This window comes from Rhinoraja longicauda, chromosome 9 (genome assembly GCF_053455715.1).
Source record: "Rhinoraja longicauda isolate Sanriku21f chromosome 9, sRhiLon1.1, whole genome shotgun sequence".
NCBI classification, from domain to species: Eukaryota; Metazoa; Chordata; class Chondrichthyes; order Rajiformes; family Arhynchobatidae; genus Rhinoraja; species Rhinoraja longicauda.
In genome coordinates, this window is record NC_135961.1 from 30100017 (window position 1) to 30122588 (window position 22572).

The following is a 22572-nucleotide window of genomic DNA, read 5'->3' on the forward strand; positions in this document are numbered from 1 at the left end:
CCAATGGCAAGGGAACCAAGATGATTGGAGCTGATAGATCTGTTGCAGCCTTCATCCGCCTTCACAGCCGTTGAGTTCAAGATAACTTTGTCCGCCTGGTCCGCTGTTGAGGTCTTGTAGGTTCGATCGTTCTTAGTCTGGACCCTCATCCTTGACCTTACCGCCATGGGTGGCCCTACCAGAAGCTAGTGCTTCCGACGGCATCGCTCTCGGAATCATGGGGGCACGCAAGCCTCTTCACTGCGACAAGGTGAACGATCCGAAGAAGGAATCAGCACTAAAAGGCTGAAGGAATGCAGACATCAAATAATATGCATTATACTAATTGCATATTCAGTAACTCGCGTGACATTTTATATTATGAGTACGAATACACTATATCACGTAATGACAATCCAGTGGATAGAGGTGTTTTTGGGTACTTGTTACATCACATCTACTGTTTCGCAGAACAAGGAGCAATTGATTGTCAAGCAGACCCATACTAAAAATCATTACACTTTCAACCGCAGCCACAGCCCAGAATCAAGTCAGTTGTATCATTACAGGGGTGAGCAAGCACAGCACTACAAAGTGAGGGGTACAAAGGCTAGAGGTTAATAGGAAATCAGAGTATATTTACAATTATAGACTCATAGATTCATACAGCTTGGAAATAGTCCCTGAGGCCCAACTCATCCATGCTGACCAAGATGCCAATAGACAATAGGTGCAGAAGTAGGCCATTCGGCCCTTCGAACCAGCACCGCCATTCAATGTGATCATGGCTGATCATTCTCAATCAGTACCCCGTTCCTGCCTTCTCCCCATACCTCCTGACTCCGCTATCCTTAAGAGCTCTCTCTAGCTCTCTCTTGAATGCATTCAGAGAATTGGCCTCCACTGCCCTGTCTAAGCTGGTCCTGTTTGCCTACATTTGATCCATATCCTCTTTCCTACCCATGTACCTTTCCAAATGTCTGTTAAATATTCCAATTGTACCTGCCTCAACCATTTCCTCTGGCAGCTTGTTTCATAAACCCTCCACCCTTAGATTCCCCTCAGGTTCGTATTATAAGTTTATAAGTTCTAGAAGCAGGATTATGTCATCGTCTACTCTGCCATTCAATCATGACTGATCTCTCTTTTCCTTCCAACCCCATTTTCCAGCCTCCTTCCTATAACCCCTGACACCCTTACTAATCAACAATCTGGTCAGTCTCTGCCTTAAAAATATCCATTGACGGCCTCCACCGCCATCTGTGGCAATGAATTCCACAGATTCACCACCCTCTGACGAAAGAAATTCCCCCTCGTCTCCTTTCTAAAGGTACGTCCTAGACTCTCCCACTAGTGGAGACATCATCACATTTATTCTATCCAGGCCTTTCACTATTAGGTACATTTTTATGAAATTTTTATGAAATCCCCGCTCATCCTTCTAAACTCCAGTAAGTACAGGTCCAGCGCCTTCAACGCTCATGTGCTCATATATCATTCCTGAGATCATTCTTGTAATCCAAATGTGGTCTGACCAGTCCCTTATAAAGCCTCAGCATTACATCCCTTTTTTTGTATTCTAGCCCTCTTGAAATAAATGCTAGCATTGCATTTGCCTTCCTTAAGGGCCAGTCACACTTAGGCGATTTTAAGGCGACTGCCGGTGACTAGGCTGTCGCCAACAGTTCGCCGGGTGTCGCGGGCATGATCGTGAGGAGTCTTCAAAGAATCGTAGTGAATCTCAGCGCGTCGCTGAGAAATCAACCGGATTGAAATTTCTCGGCGACAGCTAGCTTGTTGCCAGGTATTGTTGCTTATTGTGGGCGCTGTCGCATGCTGTCCCCAGGTTTGCTAGGTTGTCTTAGGTGTATTTAGAAGCACGTAATATTAAATTAAGTAAAGTCATTTGAAGATACCATAAAATACTTGTGTTTAACCAATTTATTTACCGTCAGGACATTTGACAGGTAGATTGGAGGCGACAGTTTGATGGTCAGATAAGCGTGGGAATTTTCGCAATGTTTATGGCCATCAGTGATTACATTTAAAGTAGGCTCCCAACCCAGATATGCAACCCAGAAACCAGATATGCATCTCCCGTACATTTTCAAAGAATGCCCACACTCTGCACAAAAATCCATTTAACCATGTTTAAAATTAAATTTCTTAATACTGCTATTAGTAAACTGGAAGTCAATCCAGTTTATGCCTTGTTACCGTGAAGCTTGGTTTTCAAGTAACCTGGGCAAGATGTTATATTTCAAAACTCTCAAGTAATTACAGACTTGTCAGTGATTTTAGCGAAAATTAGGATGCTGGAGAAGCATTGATAAGCATGGAAATTTTGCGATGTTTCCGAAGACGGTGTAATCTCGACCTGATTCGGCATTGGCATTGTCATGGTCATTGTTGTAGGGTAAAAGAAAATTTTGCCGATCTGCTACGACTTTGACAGCAGCCGGCAGTCACCTGAAAAATCGCCTAAATGGGACAGGCCCTTTACTACCAATTCGACTTGCAAATTAACTCCTGCACCAGCATTCCCAAGTCCCTCTGTACCTCTGATTTCTAAACTCTGTCCCCGTTTGGAAAATGATCTACACCTTTATTCCTACTACCAAAATACATGACTCCACACTATGCTACACTGCATTCCATCTGCCACTTCTCAGCCCACACTCCCAACCTGTCCAAATCCTTCTGCAGACTCCCTGCCTTCTTTACACTACCCGCCCATCTACCTATCTTCGTATCATCCAAATTATTGATATACATCGTGAAGAGTGGCCCCAGCACCGACCCCTGCCGAACACCACTAATCACCGGCAGCCAACTAGAAAAAGCCCCCTTATTACCACTCTTTGCCTTCTACCATCTAGCCAACCTGCTATCCATGCTAGTAACCTCCCTCTGATACCATGGGATCTCATCTTCTTTTGCAGCCTCAAGTGTGGCACCTTATCAAATACCTTATGAAAATTCAGGTCAACTACATCCACTGACTCTTCTTCGTCTATCCTGCTATTTACTTCCTTAAAGAATTCCAACAGGTTCATCAGGCAAGATCTCCCTTTGACAAAACCTTGCTGATTTTGGCCTATTTTATCGTGTGCTTCTAAGTACTCAGAAACCTCATCCTTTTATAATGGACTCTAAAATCTTACCAACTATTAAATCTTTCCCCTCGGACCTTAAACCTATGCTCCCTAGTTCTTGATTCCCCAATATCTGTGTGCATTCACCCTATCTATGCCCCTCGTGATTTTATGCATCTCTATACGATCACCCCTCACTCCCGGCAATAAAGTCATAGCTTGCCCAAAACTTCATATAACTGAGGCCTAAGTCCTGGCAAAATTCTTGTAAATCGTTTCTGCACTCTTTCCACCTTAATGGCACATATCCCACAGCAGGGTAACCAAAACTGAACAAAATGCTCCAAGTGAGGTCTCGCCAATATCTTGGACAGTTGCAAAACAACATTCCAGCTTCTATATTCAGAGCCCTGACTGATGGTGCCCTGCGTGCCAATGGTCTTCTTCACCACCCTGTAACCTGTGCCGCCACTTTCAGGGAACTATGTACTTGTGCTCCAAATTCCACTGTTCTACAACACTCACTACAGGCCTTACCGTTCACTCTGAGATTCCTACCATGGTTTGACTTCCCAAAATGTAACACCACGCACTTTTCAGAATTAAACTTTGTTTGCCATTCCTAGGCCCACTTACCCAGCTGATGAAGCTCTGCTATAATTCTTGATGATCTTCTTCACTGTCTATAATACCACCTATTTTAACGTCATCTGCATTTACTGTCTGCCTTGCTATGTGTTTCCAGCACGTTCTGGGGTGTATTTATGTACTGTGTTATCTGATCTATTTGTGTCGAATGCAAAACAAAGCTTTTCACTGTACACTAATAATAACAATAATGCATGACGTGACATGACAAAAGTATGCCAATAATAATAAACCTAAACCAAAAATGTTGTTGACCATAGAGTCAGAGAGTTTTAATTTATAGAGCATAAAAACAGGATCTTTGGCCCAATTTGCCCATGCCAACCAAGATGTCCATTTGAGCTGGTCCCATTTGCCTGCATTTTAGAATTATCCCTCTGTTTTTTCCATCCATGCACCTACCCAAACATATAGGTTCCAAAAAACAATGTACCATATAAAATTTGTATGATTTGTGCTTTTAATAAGCCAGCTGCCTTCCAGCTACTTTCCAATCATACTTAATTCAAAGTAAATTAATTTCCAGCACTATGTCCAGATTCTGTCATTGTTAGGTAATGAAATATAAATCACTTCTGTGAAATGAAGCTTTAAAAAGTATCAATACTGCAATTTTGTTTTCATTCGTATTGTATTTTGTGATGGAAAACTATAAAATCACGTAATTACTTCTAATTCAGTCCTTCATAGACCATTTGCTTGTATTTGATGCATCAACATTAAATGAGGAAACTTCGGTAGTGGCCTCTTGATTGTCTTTGACAAAAAGGTATCAGTGATAGATCGGCAAGGGGAGGGCAACACTATTTTAAAAACCAAAAATAATGTATTCAATTATTTACTATAATATGTACAATACTAAATGATTCAAAACAAAACCCACCACCATTGTACAAGTAAAACAGGTATTCTTAAATTACTATTTCCCCATCCTTGTTAAGGATGCATCCAACACCCCGCGGTGCCCAGCGGGCCCGGAAATCCCCCAGGATGCCTGTGCACAGCGCATAGTGCCTCTCCTGAACCACCCGGGCGCGGATATAACCCCGGAGGGGAGTGCAACACTGGGGTGAAATAGATTAATTTATGTCGCAACAGGGTTAATTTTTGCTTACAAACCCACCGAATAGTGAAAGGTCTGGATAGAGTGGGCGTGGAGAGGATGTTTCCACTAGTGGGAGGGTCTAGGACCAGAGACCATATCCTCAGAATAAAAGGACATACCTTTAGAAAGGAGATGAGGAATTACTATAGTCAGAGGGTGGTGAATCAATAGACAATAGACAATAGGTGCAGGAGGAGGCCATTCGGTCCTTCGAGCCAGCACCGCCATTCAATGTGATCATGGCTGATCATTCTTAATCAGTACCCCATTCCTGCCTTCTCCCCATACCCCCTGACTCCGCTATCCTTAAGAGCTCTATCCAGCTCTCTCTTGAATGCATTTGGAATTCATTGCCACAGACGATTGTGGAGGCCAACTCAAAGGATATTTTTAAGGCGAAGATTAACAGATTGTTGATTAGTATGGGTGTCAGGGTTATGGGGAGAAGGCAGGAGAATGGGGTTCAGAGGGAAAGATAGATCAGCCATGATTGAATGCCGGAGTAGACTTGAAGAGCTGAATGGCCTAATTCTGCTCTCATAACTTATGAACATGAAAACAACTGCAGATCTAGAAATATACACAAAACTCACTTACTTACTGCCCATTATGCCTCCTGGCATGTAGGGCAACAATGAAAGGTCTCCACTCCTGTCTGTTCTGGGCTAGTTTCTGGACACTACCCCAGGCGGGGTAGAAAGGGCGGCACGGTAGCACAGCGGTAGAGTTGCTGCTTTACAGCGAATGCAGCGACGGAGACTCAGGTTCGATCCTGACTACGGGTGCTGCACTGTAAGGAGTTTGTACGTTCTCCCCGTGACCTGCGTGGGTTTACTCCGAGATCTTCGGTTTCCTCCCACACTCCAAAGACGTACAGGTATGTAGGTTAATTGGCTGGGTAAATGTTTAAAAAAATTGTCCCTAGTGGGTGTAGGATAGTGTTAATGTACGGGGATCACTGGGCGGCACGGACTTGGAGGGCCGAAAAGGCCTGTTTCCGGCTGTGTATATATGATATGATATGATAGGTCAATTCCAGAGTTTTCATTTCCTCCTCTACAGTTCGACGCCATGTGGTTTAGGGTCTCCCTCTTTTCCTTTTCCCTTCTGGTGTCCAGTGCAGGGTTATTCTTTGTAATGCTGTCTGGTTCTCTTCTCAGTATATGGCCAATCCAGTTTCAGCGCTTTCTCATGATGATGGTGTCCATACTCTCTTGCTGGCATTGAGCAAGGAGATCTTGGTTGGATATGGTGTTTGGCCAAAATATTCTAAGGATTCTTCTCAGGTTCTTATTGTGGAAGACTAACAGCTGGTTGATGTCACTCGCTGTCATTCTCCAGCATTCCGAGCCGTATAAGAGGGTGGAGAGGACACAGCTCCCGTATATCTTCAGCTTGGTCTTGGTGCTGTATAGCTGGGACCTCCATACATTGTTTAGCATTCTGAAAACATTCCTAGCCTTGTTTAGCCGGTTCTTAATGTCATTTTGTGCTCCGCCATCGTATCTGACTTTACTACCAAGATAAATAAATGCCTCAGTTATGGGAAGGTCGTTTCCATTCACTTGGATTGGTAAGGGGTTTTGGATGTTTAGTGTCATTAATTCAGATTTTTTTCTGGTTTATCTTCATGCCAATTTGTTGTGCAAAGTCACTAAGACGGGATGCTTTTTCTTGCATGTGTTTGTGAGTGTGGGAGACCAGAGCTATGTCATCAGCAAAATCAAGATCTTCCAATGTTGAGAAGAGGATCCATCGTATGCCTCTTGCTTGATCTTCGGTTGTCTGACGCATCACCCAGTCAATAGCAATATTGAAGAGTAGCGCTGACATCACACACCCTTGTTGAACTCCTGTCTTCACCTGGAATGTGTGGTTACTATTCCCTACTCTGCAAGAGAAGTTGGCGTAGAAGCTCTTAATTACTTTGACTATATGCTGTGGGATCCCATACATTCCTAATATGCCCCAGAGACTGTCCCTGTGGATGCTGTCAAATGCTTTCTTGAAATCAACAAAGTTTATGTACATCTGTCTCTGCCACTCTGTGCACTGTTCTATAATATTACGCAGGGCAAACTCAGGAGTGAAGTATTTACTTCTTTGTAAACCATGGCTTATGTACAAATTTGTATTGAGCTTTGCATAAGAAATAAAATGTGTGTCCCTCATTAGGGTGTCCAATCAAATCCTTGGAGATACTCGGCATATGACTTCGATACTTAAGACGTTAGAATTCCTTTGGGAGGGGACGCCTAAGTAAATATTCCCCCATCCTCTGTCAAGGAATCTGATGGCAACTGAAATCTCACTAAGATTAGTTATTCTTATTCAATTATATTGTTCTATCTTTCGGTAAGTTTCCTGAGGTGCCAGTTCCAGCCAGTCACTTCCTCAGGCCAATCACACCAAGATTTGTTTACTGAGTTCGGGGGGTCTGCCAAGACTTTAATCCTTCCTTGTTAAAGTATCTCTGGGATTCTGCACCATTTGAGATTTAAACCAACCATTACTGCAAGCAAGCAGGTTAAAATTGAGGCCTGGTTTTTGATTCTAAATCATCATCTCCCTGTGATTTTTAACCTTGGTAGTTTTTATATTATAGGCACCAGTTGTTTACTCCGTTATGTTCGTCAGGATTAAATGCCATTTCACTTTTATCTCACATCCAGTTGGATTAAATGCCATTTGACTTTTATCTCACATCCAGTTGGTGGGTCTTTGTGACTTCCCTTGAACTACAATCTTCAAACCATCCTGTATCGCTACAGCTTATAATTCCCAATGAGTTTTTCACAGATACAGCACAGAAACAGGCAGTCCAGCCACCGTGTCCACGCTGACCAGCGATCCCTGTACACTAGCACTATTCTACACACGATACCACACGATACGATACGATACGATACGATACGATAAAACTTTATTCATCCCCAGAGGGAAATTGGTCTGCCAACGGTCACAACACACAACAAGGTACACGAAAACGTGAAATTAAAATTAAATTAAAAGTGAGGAAAAAAACCACAAGCGACTGTTGGCTGGCTGCCGTGTGCACAGCGCCTTAACCGGGACGAATGAACAAACAACGCAGGCTTATCCGCTGGGCAGAGGATTCTAAAACTAGAGTGCACCCCCCCACCCCCCCCCCCCCCCCCCCTTGTCCTCCCACCGTCCCTCATGGCCGTCTCCCAACGCCGGGTCCTCCATTGTTCTTCACTGCGGTCCCTCCACGCCGGAATGTGGGAGGAAAGCAGAGCAACCGAGGAAAACCCACGCAGCCACCGGGAGAACGTGCAGACAGCACCCATAGTCAGGATCGAACCCAAGTCTCTGGCGCTGTTAGGCAGCAACTACCACTGCACCACCGTGCCACCCATTCTCTTTCCTTTTGCTTCTTTCATTAAGAAATATCCCACAAAGCTATCTTCTTGGTTTTCTTCAGATAGCAGATCATGTTGATACGAGACATTAAGCATTGAACAGCACCTGAGCATCACCATGAAGATACCACTGCATAAATTTACATGGGTTGCACAATGAAAATAGCCTGCAGCAGCTTGCTGCCCCTGCAGAGATATCGGGGATAAATCAGTCTGTCTGAGGAGAATGGCATTTATTACCTATTGCATAACTTTTGCAATGCTGCTGGGGTTTACATTTCATTGGAGAAATTGATCTTTAATATATATTTCTCTAAAATCAACCTAGAATTATCTAACCTTTCTTTTGTAGCCACCATGCAGTCAAAGTCTGACCCTTCAACACACCATTCACATTCACTGTGTTTCTGAACTCCTTTAAACTGCTTTGCTGGGCCCAACAATTTTGTTTGGTTCTGATGTTTAGTATGTCTCTCCTCCCATGGATGTGGCCTGACCCACTGATCATTTCCAGCATTTTCTGATTTCATACTATATTTTCGCATTTTCTTTTTCTTTTCAATTTTTTGTTTGGTTCTTGCTGTGAAGCTAAGAAAATGTTACACCAGCACTCTAAATACAAGAATAACTTTGCTATGGAAATCTCAACAACTTGAACTATCCAATTTTAACTGAGGATATAAGATTTGCAAATATAATTTCAGAATACTGTTGCTTTTAGAGGGATTTAAGATAAACAAAAATAATTACAATTGCCATCCATTTAAATTTTGCAAAGGTAAAAAACATTTGGATAGGTACATGCATAGACACAAGGAACTGCAGATGCTGGTTTACAAAAAAATGACTCAAAGTACTGGACTTCTCTAACTTTAGATAGTTCCTCTGTCCCTCTCTGACCCTCCCCCTTCCCAGTTCTCCGACTGTCTTCCTGTCTCCACCGATATCCTTTCTTTGTCCCGCCCCCCCGACATCAGTCTGAAGTAGGGTCTCGACCCGAAATGTTACCCATTCCTTCTCTCCAGAGATGCTGCCTGACCTGCTGAGTTACTCCAGCATTTTGCGATACTTTCGGAGTAACTCCGTGGGTCAGGCAGCATCTTTGGAGAACATGAATTTGCAACATTTCGAGTCGGGGTACCTTCTTCAGACTGAAGAAGGGTTTTGACCCAAAACATCACCTATCCATAATCTCCACAAATGGTACATGTATGGAAAAGGTATAGAGGAATATGGGACCAACACAGGCAAATGGGACTTGTTTAGATGGAATATCTTGGTCGGCGTGGATAAGTTGGGCTGAAGGGTCCGTTTCTTACCGTATGGCTCTGTGACTCTAAGTTAAACCACTTTCTTGTTGAAGTGGTAGGGAACATGAACTCTTCAAGATGAAGAAAGTTGCTGGTAAATTAACCAGATAAGTTGTTCATTATAGCGAGAAGCTCAGATGTCAAGAGAAAGATTTAAAAAAAAGAAATTGTAAGATCCTTACATTGTTCTGCGGTTGACAAGACTTTGCAAGTAAGGAACTTAGAAGGCATTGAAGTGGAGTATGTAGGTGGTTGCTTGTGAAGGAAAGCCATAGTGTTTGGTGAGTTAACTGCTATTGCCCAGGGATCCACAATCGTCCAGTATCCACGATCAAGATTTATGAAGTAAACATCCCTGCTAAGATAGACACAAAGTACTGGGGTAACTCAGCAGGTCAGGCAGCATCTCTGGAGAAAATGGATAGGTGACACTTCGGCTCGGGACTCTTCTTCAGACAAATCTGCTAAGATGTCTATTTTGCGAGGAAGGAATCAACCTTGATTCGCTCTCGTCCACTATCAAATAACCTGTTGATGCGCACTGCCCAGATATGAACTAGATGGAGCCCATTTGGATCTGAGTCCATGACTCCTCTCAGAACAATCCGATCAATTCAATGGGTCCCGACCCAAAACTTCACCTATCCATTCCCTCCACTGATGCTGCCCGACCTACTGAGTTCCCCAGCCTTTTTGTTTGACTCAAGATTCTGGCATCTGCAGTCTCTTGTGTCTCCATCAGTTCCAACTTGGATTAAGTTCTCAAAGCCTACAGTGCCTTTGGAAAGATTTGGACTTCAGATTTTAGAGATACAATGCGAAAACAGGCCCTTGGGCCCTCTGTGTCCGTGCCGGCCAGCGAACACCACGTACACTAACACTATGCTACGTATTAGGGACAAGTTACACTTTACAGAAGCCAATTAAACGATAAACTTGCATGTCTTTGGAATGTGGGAGGAAACAGGAGCACCCAGAGGAAACGTATGTGGTCACAGGGAGAACGTACAAACTCCATACAGACAGCACCCATAGTCAGGGTGGAACCTGGGTCATAGAAACATAGACATAGAAAATAGGTGCAGGAGTAGGCCATTCGGCCCTTCGAGCCTGCACCGCCATTCAATATGATCATGGCTGATCATCCAGCTCAGTAGCCTGTACCTGCCTTCTCTCCATACCCCCTGATCCCTTTAGCAAAAAGGGCCACATCTAACTCCCTCTTAAATATAACCAATGAACTGGCCTCAACTACCTTCTGTGGCAGAGAATTCCACAGACTCACCACTCTCTGTGTGAAGAAATGTTTTCTCATCTCGGTCCTAAAACACTCTCTCACTTTGGCCTCATTAAGTTCCATGAGGGTACCTCCACACACAGTCCTGACAGGGGGTGGGGTAGGGTGGGGAGGTCTGTGGACAGAACCCAAGGAACCCAAGGATATGCGAGCAGGGGAAGGCCATTTGGCCCCTCAAGCCAGCCTCACCATTTAACATGATCATGACCTATCTGCCCCAGACCTCATCACCTTTTTCCTCGAGCCCTAGCTTCCTGAGCTACCATCTACCTAATTGGAGATCTCGGACTATCTTTAACCGGTCTTTACTGGACTTTATTTTACACTAAACGTTATTCCCTTTATCATGTATTTGTACACTGTGAACGGCTTGATTGTAATCATGTGTTGTCTTTCCGCAGACTAGTTAGCACACAACAAAAGCTTTTCACTGTACCCCGGTACACCTGACAATAAACCAAAACCCCAAAGCCCTGAACTCTCTGATCTTTGAAAACAATTTGCCTACTTCCCCTTTACTTATCCCCAATGATCAGCCCATCGATGTCACCTATCCATTCGTTCCATAGATGCTGCCTGACACACTGAGTTACTCCAGCACTTTGTGTTTTGCTCAAGATTCCAGAACCTGCAGTTCCTTGCATCTCCTATAACCTCGGAAACTGTTGTTCCTAAAAAAAAGTTGTTTCAGAATGTAAATATTTGTCAGCAGATAATGTAGTTGCAAGTGAATTATGATTATGCTAAGCGATGGGTCTCATTACCGAACAGCAAGTTTGACAGTTTAGCTGTCACAATGAACTGTCTTGTCAGTAAGACAGGTGGCACTCCACTTGACTTGACTTTTTTATGAGTTAAGGCGTTCTCTGTGAATCTCTGTTCAATGCCTGCAGGGATCCCTGCTGCATCTGCTTCATGCACCGATTGCAAAAGCAACAAATATCACACCAGCAGATGGAATAAGCAACGTTTCTTTAGATTTTAGAGATATAACGTGGAAAAAGGCCCTTCGGCCCACCAAGTCCAGTTAGAGACAGGGAATGGACAGATGACGTTTCAGGTTGGGACTCTGCGTCCGACTCTGGAGAAGGATCGCGACTCGATCGTTGCCTGAACCCCAGATGCTGCCTGACCTTTAGTTTTAGTTTCAGAGAGGAAGAGTAGAAACAGGCCCTTCAGCCCACAGAGTCCGTGCTGACTAATGATCACCCGTACCCTAGTCGATGTTATCCCAGTTTCACATCCTACACACTGGGGGCAATTTATAGAAGTCAATTAACCTATAAACCTGAACATCTTTGGAATGCCGAAGGAGACCGGAGCACCCGGAAAAAACCCACACAGTCACAGGGAGAACGTACAAACACCAGACAGATAGCACCAGTAGTCAGGATCGAACCTGGGTCTATGGCGCTGTACGGCAGCAGCTCTACCGCTGCGCCATTGTATCACCTGTGAGTTCCTCCAGCACTTTTCTCAAGATTCCAGCATCTGCAGTTTATTCGTATCTCCTCTTGACGGTCGCTTGGATGAACTTCTGTTATATCTACAACGACAGCTACAGCTCTGCTGTCTCAACTCAAGATGTTCTGAATAAATAACTTGTACATTGCGTTTGTTCTGAAAGGAATTGACACTTTCTTCAGACAACTATTCTTCTGTTTGTGGAAATCACACAAACAAGAGACATTTTTTCAAAGCACCAAATTCAGACTACGGCATGAAGCAAAGGACCTAGGAAGGAAACACTTTATATTTCTCCAATGTGGTTGGCAATAAAAATGTTTGCAGTCTTTAGAACAATTGAACTACTCTTTAGACAATAAAATGGAAATTTGCTTTATTGTTAAAATGTTTCTCCATGAGGATATCGTTGTAGATATACGTTCTACTAATGCAAGAACAATCTACTCATTTTTCTTTACTAATGCCCTCAAAAATGATAGATTGCTTCCGACATAATAACATATCACTGGGATAATGATGCTGTTGTGGAAAGGTGCACCATTTGCAGGAACTGATTACAGATGCTTACAGCTAAAGAAGGTCATAGAGTCACACAGCATGGAAACAGGCACTTCAGCCCACTCATCCATGCCAACCAAAATGCCCCATCTATGCTAGTCCCACCTGCTCATGCTTGGTCCATATCTCTCTTAGACTTTAGAGATACAATGTGGAAACAGGCCCTTTGGCCCATCGAGTCCACGCTGACCAGCGATCACCTCCTACAGTAGCACTATCCACACAGTGGCGCAGTGTAAAGTGCAGCTCTTTCCTTGGGGAAGGGCAGGTCATTGGGACTTGTTCTCATGACAACATGGAAACTACATTCTCAAAGGAATCCCCTTGTCCAAATAAAACTGTCCAGCTGATGTCTCATTTCAATAAGTACATTAGTAAGGGTGTCTCTTTCCTGGCAACAGGTTAGTAAATTTAAGCCGAGGCAATGATAGGTGAGGTTAAAATGTTCAGACTGAAATTTTGACAGCATTAACGGTAAATCATATTTTGACAATTAACATGGCTTCTGTCACACTTTCTGTGCAATTTTAGTAAACGAGCAAGTAGAAATTGTTGAACATTTGAAAGAACGTCTTATGAAAGAATAACTTTAGTAACAGTTGCAGAAGGCAGTGGAGGCCAATTCACTGGATGTTTTCAAGAGAGAGTTAGATTTAGCTCTGAAGGCTAAAGGAATTAAGGGATATGGGGAAAAAGCAGGAACCAGGTACTGATTTTAGATGATCAGCCCTGATCATATTGAATGGCGGTGCTGGCTCGAAGAGCTGAATGGCCTACTCCTGCACCTATTTTTCTACGTTTCTATGTTCTATGTTTATGAAATGTGGCATTATGCAACTGAACCTGTGTCAAATTTTACCATCCATATACAGGGGAAAGTTTATTTTATGCTCTTCCTTTGATGGGCAAAAAAAAATGTTTATTTCAGCATAGTGCAGACATGTAATTCAAAATTTATTGTGAAATGCTGATGTCTGCTAGCTTGTAACAGGGATACAAAATGTTGTTTTCTTGAATGCTGATGTCCTTCATCTTGGTGCAAACAAAATTGCTAAAAACAGAGTGAGACTGGCACAGCTGTAAAGTTGCTGCCTTACAGGGCTAGAGTTCGATCCTGACTACAGGTACTATCTGTACGGAGTTTGTACATTCTTCCTGTGACCGGGTGAGTTTTCTCCTGGTGCTCCAGTTTCCTCCCACACTCCAAAGACTCTACTCCTACAGGTTTGTAGGTTAATTGGCTTTGGTAAAAAATTGTAAATTGTCCCTAGGATAGTGCTAGTGTATGAGGTGACCGCAGGTCAGCGTGGACTCGGTGGGACAAAGGGTCTGTTTCAGGACTGTATCACTAATCATATCATCATATATATACAGCGCGGAAACAGGCCTTTTCGGCCCACCAAGTCCGCGCCGCCCAGCGATCCCCGCACATTAACACTATCCTACACCCACTAGGGACAATTTTTTACATTTACCCAGCCAATTAACCTACAAACCTGTACGTCTTTGGAGTGTGGGAGGAAACCGAAGATCTCGGAGAAAACCCACGCAGGTCACAGGGAGAACGTACAAACTCCTTACAGTGCAGCACCCGTAGTCAGGATCGAACCTGAGTCTCCGGCGCTGCATTCGCTGTAAAGCAGCAACTCTACCGCTGCGCTACCGTGCCGCCCTAATATCTACAGTCTAAAGCCACAAGGCTAACTGGCCTTGAGATTCAGTTGCCAACTTTGTGTCAAAATGAGTATTAATGAAATAGCACTTATGATTGATCGATGCCCAATTAATAGAATTATGCAATGGCTCCACTAAATATATTTTAAGCATTTATAAATGCATGTTTTTGTAAATACTAATGCAATGTACATTATTGAGAATTCCATAATTCAATTCTATCTCCAGTAACACATGCAGGTTATATTTTTGCCACCCAATCACTTCCTCGCAGCTAAAACTGTACATCAGAACAATTCCTCATGCTGACACTTATCTGACTCTTTTAATTTATGCAAAATACATCATAAAATGGTGTTAAAAAATTAGTGCTTATTAAAGTTGAGACTTCAAAAGCATATATTCAGTTCTGACCTAATTTATATGTGGTATGATTTAATTATATCCATCTATCTTCCAACAAAATATCACTCCTGTGTGAAAAACAGTTAATAATGTTCAGGAAGGTACGTGAAATACGCATAATATAAAGAATTATTGAACCCAGGCCAGTAATTACATGTTTAGAACAAATGCCCGTTTGACTTCAGTATCTGTAATTGCTTGATAATCTGACTGGGAAAGCAGAGCCACACAATGGATCTTTGATGTAAAATGTTTCAAGTATTTCAATCTAATGCACTGGTTTCACTGCTTTTGGCATTAAAGCTTCAGATATCTACCCGCCTGCACAGTATGATAGGCATGGGATTTAGCAGCCCACAGAACATTAATAGAAAAATGTTTTTAACATTGTACAATTTTATCTTTGATGATCGTTCTGCATCCTGAGATAATTATGATGCCGGTGTAATAGCATCTGTGAACTTGTGCAAAATAATTTATGACTACTCCTTGACATTGACTGCAAAATACATGTGTGGGGCATGGAGGGAGCTGGTTAGCTTTTAGTTAGAAATATTTTATTACAGAAGGGCCAACACCAATCATCATCATTTGGATGAGTTTGAGAGATGAAGCTACTGTTCATTAGGTACATTTGTCTAGGACTGTTTCTGCAAGCTCGTGTTTGATTAACATAATCGCATCATGTGAATACTCATTGAAAAATCATTTTCAAAGACCATATGGTTAAATTTTCACAGAGTTCCACAAAAAGGAAAGGACTTCAGACTTTACTTTAGTGGAGCACCCGGAGAAAACCCATGCGGTTACAGGGAGAACGTGCAAACTCCGTACAGACAGCATCCATAGTCAGGATCAAACCCAGGTCTCTGGCGCTGTAAGGCAGCAACTCTACCACTGCGCCTTTGTGTCGCCACATTTAATCCTCCATTAATCAGTAGAATCCATAGTTTTATTACATGCATCTATCTATTTTCGCTGATCCTGTCTTTTTAAACTTTTTCCCAGCTAAAAGTTCTATGCACTCTGTATTGTATTGATAATCTGTGGTTATGTTAAACACACATGATGTGCAGTCATTACGCAGTTGTACTGAATTCCAACTGAGGCCAAGGCAGAGTTTCAAAGGATCGTCAGATGGGGATCCATCGGTGGCAAGACCAGAGTTCATTGTACATTTCTAAATGCACTTGAGAAGATGGTCATGAGCCATCTTCTCGATCTGCTGCAGTCCTTGTGGTGAAGATACTCCCACAGCATGTACGGTGGGGAGTGCCAGGGATTTGATTCAAAGATGAGCAAAAACAGTAATGTGTTCTCTGGTCAAGGTGTTAGAATATTGCCATGCATTTTGTGTCCTTTACTTTCTTTAAAATGGTAGAAATCTTGGGATTAGCAGTTCCGATCATCCCATTGCAGGAAGGATGTGTGTGGATGAGGGGGGGTGCAGAAGAGTTTCTCCATGATGTTGTCCACATTCACATCTTTGGGATGGTCTGTCTCCAGACCACAGGTATTTATTTGCAAACATTCGTGCCTGGCCCAAGGGCTGCATTATCAGTGACCCCATGAACCCTCCACCTATTGCAGAGGAGTTTGATATCCATGTATTGGATATCAGAGAGTAGAGAGTATCATCTCTCAGGAGAGATTGGAAAAAAGATTCATTTCTCTGGAGTATTGAAGGCTAAGAGACAACCTGATAGAAGTATATAAAATTATGAAAAGTTTAAATAGGGTTGATAGAGTCTTTTGCCCTGGGAGGAAATATCAAGTAATGGAGGGCATAGATTTAAAGTGAGAGGGGGAAAGTACAAAGGAGATTTTCGAGGCACGTTACCTACACACAATGGTAGATGCCTGGAACATGCAGCCAATGGAGGTGGTGGAAGCATGTATGATAGCAACATTTAAAATGTATTTAGACAGGCACAACAAGTTGTGATGGAGCGGTATAGGCTATGTGCAAGCAGATAGGCTTAATTTAAATTAGCATCACATTTGACACAGACATGATGGGCCAAAGCTAATGTCCCTGTGCTGTGCAGTTGTACTTTCTATGTTCCTGTAGACAAGAGCCAAATGGGAAAAGTAGGCAGAAAGAAGAAGGTGATGGCTGTGGAGGCCAAGTCAATGGAAATTTTTAAGGTGGAGATTGGCAGATTCTTCATTAGTAAGGATGTCAGGGGTTATGGGGAGAAGGCAGGAGAATGGGGCTGAGAGGGAAAGATAGATCAGCCATTATGGAGTGGACTTAATGGGCCAAATGGCCTAATTATGCTCCTAGAACGTATGAACCAGCTTGGAATCGATGGCCTGAATGACCTTCTAGGTCATCATTTTCAGTGAGAACCAGAGAGCAAGTTGCCTTTATTTTGAATCCTTATTATTTGCCTCAGCAGTTACTCAATCCTTCCATGAAGCTTTTTTTTTTAAAAGTCAAAAGGCCATTTGATCATTTTTGTAATTAAATCTGTTGAAAAAATGTTGGTCTCAATCTAAACAGTGGACCAGGCAATTACAGAATTCGTAATGGGAGATGGATTGAAGGAGTCGATCAGTGGTTAAGTTTGAGTTGATACAAAATAAATGGGGCTGTTAAGTCTGCTGAGAATTTTGTTTCTAAAGTTTATATTAATTATTAAGTAGCTTGAGTACCTTTTTCCTCCAGAAATGCTGCCTGACCAGCTGAGTTGCTCCAACACGTTGTGTCTATCTGGGTGTAAACCAGCATCTGCAGTCTTTGTTTCTACATCTGGGCTAAGTGTGATTGATCTTTTTCATCGCCCTGGGGAATGGCACGATGGAATCAGCCTGGTTCCTCCTCCATGGTCGAACAGACTCAAGCGTCTGTGTGGCCTCGTCCTTCTTCTATTTCTAATATTTTCATGTTCTGAGGAGCTAGAGCCAGTGTCAGCCAACTGCAAATTGTGCTCAATTGTTCATCTCAAGTGCAGGGACTCATTTCCTCAACTGTGATAGAACGCGGGCCACAAGCAGTTAATGTCGGCCGAAACATTTTAATTTCACTTTGTCAAACTCCCCTCACAACTGCTGCCCTTTTAAGTTGATTATTGCCATTTGAACAGACTAATTAAGGTCTAAAATGTTTGGGTTAAAGTAATAAACATTTCTAGCACTGGACATTTTGCTGCCTGATTTAGCACATCTGAGGAATAAAATCAATGGGCATGGAAGCTCATTATTAGTCACAATTCTTATTAGCCAGAAGCTGTAATGTGAAAAATACAGGCAGCAGGCACAACTTTATTTCACAAGATAGTTAATGACTTAATTCCAGCCTGCGAGAAGCCTGGCTCCTCACCATTGATCTTTCTTCATGTATAATTGAATAGATACCACAGCCAGTTTCAAGTTAAGTTGCAAAGCCTGGTGCCAAATCTAAGCCTGATTTCTTGTGTCGCGACAATTGATGTTTACTTTGTGAGTTTTTTGATTTCCAGTTCCAAAGAAGGGTTCCAAAGTGATGTCAGAGCGTGTTCCTGGAGCAAGGCCACAACTGATGCTTAGGATCACCTGTTCTTCCTGGGATTATCTCTGACTAAAACTTTAATTTGTGGGTTCCAAAGATCCAAAGGCAGATCCGAGGAATGATTGGGTTAACATATGATGAGCATTTGACAGCTCTGGGCCTGTACTTGCCCGAGTTCTGAAGGATGAGGGGGGACCTCATTGAAATGTACAGAATAGTGAAAGGCCTGGATAGAGTGGATGTGGAGAAGACATTTCCACTTGTGGGAGAGTCTAGGACCAGAGGTCATAGCTACAGAATAAAAGGAAGTACCTTTATAAAGGAGATGAGGAGGAATTTCTTTAGTCAGAGGGTGGTGAATTTGTGGAATTATTTGCCATTGAAGGCTGTGGAGGCCGTCAATGGATATTTTAAAGGTGTAGATTGACGAGTCCACGTGTCAGGAGTTATGGGGAGAAGGCAGGAGAATGGGATTATGACGGAGAGATAGATAAGACCTGATTGAATGGCGGAGTAGACTTGATGGGCCAAATGGCCTAATTCTGCTCCTGTAACTTATGAACTTAAGGTTCCACAGAAGGCTTTGCCAAATGGACATGAGGGAATGCTGTGCGCTCTGTTTCACAGAGAAATGGCTCATCCCCATTTCCCAGATCGGCCTTCTAACCTGATGGTTTCTCGATCTATCGCATGGACCAGACCCCTGATTGTGTACCTGACCGCATTCTTAAAACCCATACAGGCCAACGGGCTGGAGTTTTTGCAGATATCATCAACCATTCGAGGTCGTATGAGGTTCCCACAGATTTTTGGAGAGGTAACCAAAAAGGTTGATGAGGACAGAACAGTACCTCTTCCTCATGCACCCCACTGCTGCAGGCTCAGTCCCCTGCTCTAGTCGCTCTATCACCAGGACTTTGTAGCCAGACACAAAGTGCTCGAGTAACTCAGCAGATCAGGCAGCTTCTCTGGAGAACAATACCTGACATTTCAAGGGAGGCCCTTCATCAGACTACTTGTAGGGGAGGCGAGAAGAAAGCTGGAAAAGGGGAGAAGCGGGACAAAGCATAGCTGATAATAGGTGGACAGGCAAGAAAATGCTTTTGATAGGCAAATAGTTGGAACACAGGCCAGAGATAAGGGTTGAAGTTGTGAGACGGGTTTGAAGAGTTGCAGATTGTGAATCCAGAGGGAGGAAAGTAGCGGGGGAGGGGGTTGGCGGGAGAAGTAGGTTGGAGTCCACATGGGGCACAGGGGAGGGAAGTGGGGGGAGAAAAGAAGGGGATGGGGGAAGAAGGGGGGGGGGTGGAATTTTGGGGGGGATTAGTTAGAGGTTACCTAAAATTGAAGAACCCATTGTTCATAACGTTGGGTTGTAAACTACCCAAACGGAATATGACATGGTGTTCCTCCAGTTTGCGTGTGGCCTCACTCTGGGCAATGAAGGAGACCCAGGACAGAATGGGGAACAAACGCCCACCCCCTCCCCCTCCCCAGAAAGCTGTGTTTCCACTTTGAAGGAAATTACCTGAAATTCGTGAAATTCTGGTTGTCTTCGAGTAATTTTAGGGAAATAAAATAATTTCGGGAAATTTCAGCATCCGGCCCCCGAAGGGGTCCAATCCGGCCTGCGGGATGATTTGGGGGGAAAATGACGCCGTCTCCCCGCGCGTGCGCAGTGGGCCCAGTATCCGTGCGTGCGCAGTTGGGGCGGCAGTCGCACATGCGCAGTTGGGGAAGGCTGAACATCGCCTCGTGTATGGGTGAGTGGTGGGGCATCGCCGCCGCCGTGGCCCCATCGTTGCGAGGCTTCGCCGCTGTCAACACCCCACTTCACGCCTCCATGGTGACGAGCCAACCTTCTTACTTACTTTTAATTGGTACAGAATCAAATCATCCAATACCAAGCGATTTGGATCGTGTTGCGAAATGGGTCGCTTTACAAAGCGTAAGACCGTGGATGAAAGTGATTTAACAGGGATTGGATCTAATGAAAGTTCCAATGACGATCATATTCATGATGGACCTCGCGGTGATACACGTTCAAGCGAAGATGCGGAACAGTCTGATGCACCAGAACCAGTTCCGTCATGTTCGTCTGCCATAAGAAAACTAAGTATAAACCCAAGTTTTCAGATGGGTGGCTTCACAACCTGCTTTTCTCACAGTGGCTACATAAGAAGAAAGACAGTGCTGGGAAGTTTGTACCATTTTGTAGCATTTGTAAAGTGGACATCACTATGGGAGAAAAGTGCAATTATGAGACACAAAGAGAGCAAGACTCATCAGCAAGCTTACAAAATGAGTGAGGATCTGGCTAAACCACCACCTGGAATCCAGACGTTCTTTCAGTCTTCATCAAGTTCGATTTCTAAAATGGAAATAAAGATGTGTAGTTTCTTGGTTGAAAAGAATCTTCCAATATCTCTCTCAGAAGATCTGCTTGCACTGCTGAGGAGTTTATTTCCTTCTGATGAAACTCTCAAGCATGTTACTTTAGGTAAACAGAAAGCAACCAACACAACCAGACAGGTGCTGGGCTTTCATTACATGAAAGAGGGAGTTGAGCAGCTGAAAGGTCACAAATTTTCATTAGTCGTCGATGAGACAATGGACAAGTCAACAAAGAGTCAAATGGCTGTAATTGGGACATACTTTGATGCAGAAAGCTGATACTGTATTAGTGTATTTATTGATCTCATCGATCTGCCGAATGGAAAGGCAGATACCATCTACAATGCAGTTATTCAATGTTTGCAGGAAAAAAATACTCCAATGGAAAATGTCATTGGATTTTATGTTGACACATGCAATGTTATGTTTGGAGTCCATCATTCAGTTTCTCAGCTGCTTCGTAAGCATCATCCCTGGATCATGCCAATCAAATGCTCTTGTCATTTAATTCATCTGTGTGCGTCTCATGCTTCGTTGAAGCTACCAAAGTCACTGGAGGACTTGTGCAGGAACATTTACTCTCATTTCCGCATGTCCTCACAGAGGGGTGATGCTTTCAGAGAATTCCAGGATTTCATTGACATAGACAATCATAATATCCTCAGGGCAGGACAAACCAGGTGGCTTTCAATGAAAATGTGCATAGACCAAATTATAGAACAGTATGAAGCTCTAAAACTACTTCCAAGGAGTTGCAATTGAAGATCCTACACATCACATACAAATGACTCAATCCTGAAGAGCCTGACCAATATGTTCACATTGGCATACCTTGAGTTTATGTCATATAACCTTGGCAGACTCACTTCATTCAATAAACTCTTCCAGAGTGAGGTTCCTCTTCTGCATGTTCTCAAACATGAAGTTTCACAGTTGTTGGTGGGTCTTTCATCAGATTTTATGGAGCTGTCACATGTCAGAATGTGTGACCCCTTAAAACTCAATGTGAATGATGAAGAACATCACATACCACTATGTTAAGTGTACACTGGGGTAAAGGTCTCAAGCACAATTCAAAGTATTAGTCACAATGTTGGGGCAAACCACCCAGACATTACATTATTCCAGAATCACCACAAGCAGTTTTTTATGGAATGTGTGAAACAGATCCAGCACAGATTCAGTAATCTTCAGGAGCTGGATTTCCTGAGATGTCTAGACCCAGCAGTAGCATACAATCTGACTATACCATCCTTGGCACCATTGTACAAAAACTGCCATACCTGGAGGATGTTGACACTGAATGGAGGACACACTCCATGCACCCCACTTTGAATGGCAGTTTGTCAGTACAGGAGTATTGGAGAGGAGTATTCACACAGAAAGATGCCTGTGGAAACCAAGTGCACCCAAATTTGAGCAAAAGAATCAGTGTGTTGCTGTCATTTCCTTTCTCAAATCCTGCTGTTGAAAGGGTTTTCAGCCAACTCAAACTGAATAAAGAATGACCACAGGACAAATCTAAAACTGTTGACTGCTGTTAACAAAACTAACATTTCAGAAGAAAGGCCAACAGCAAGCGGCACAGTTGGATCCTTGCAAGGACATGCTCAAACTACATGCCAGGATGCAGGCTAATGCAGAGGCAGCTGGACTTCGCAGGAAATTCATGGCTGAGTTCTGCAAGTAAATTGGTAAGTTATGAAATGTATTATTTTTTCCGTTCATCTTTCATACAATCCAAAGTTAATTTCCCTGTACATG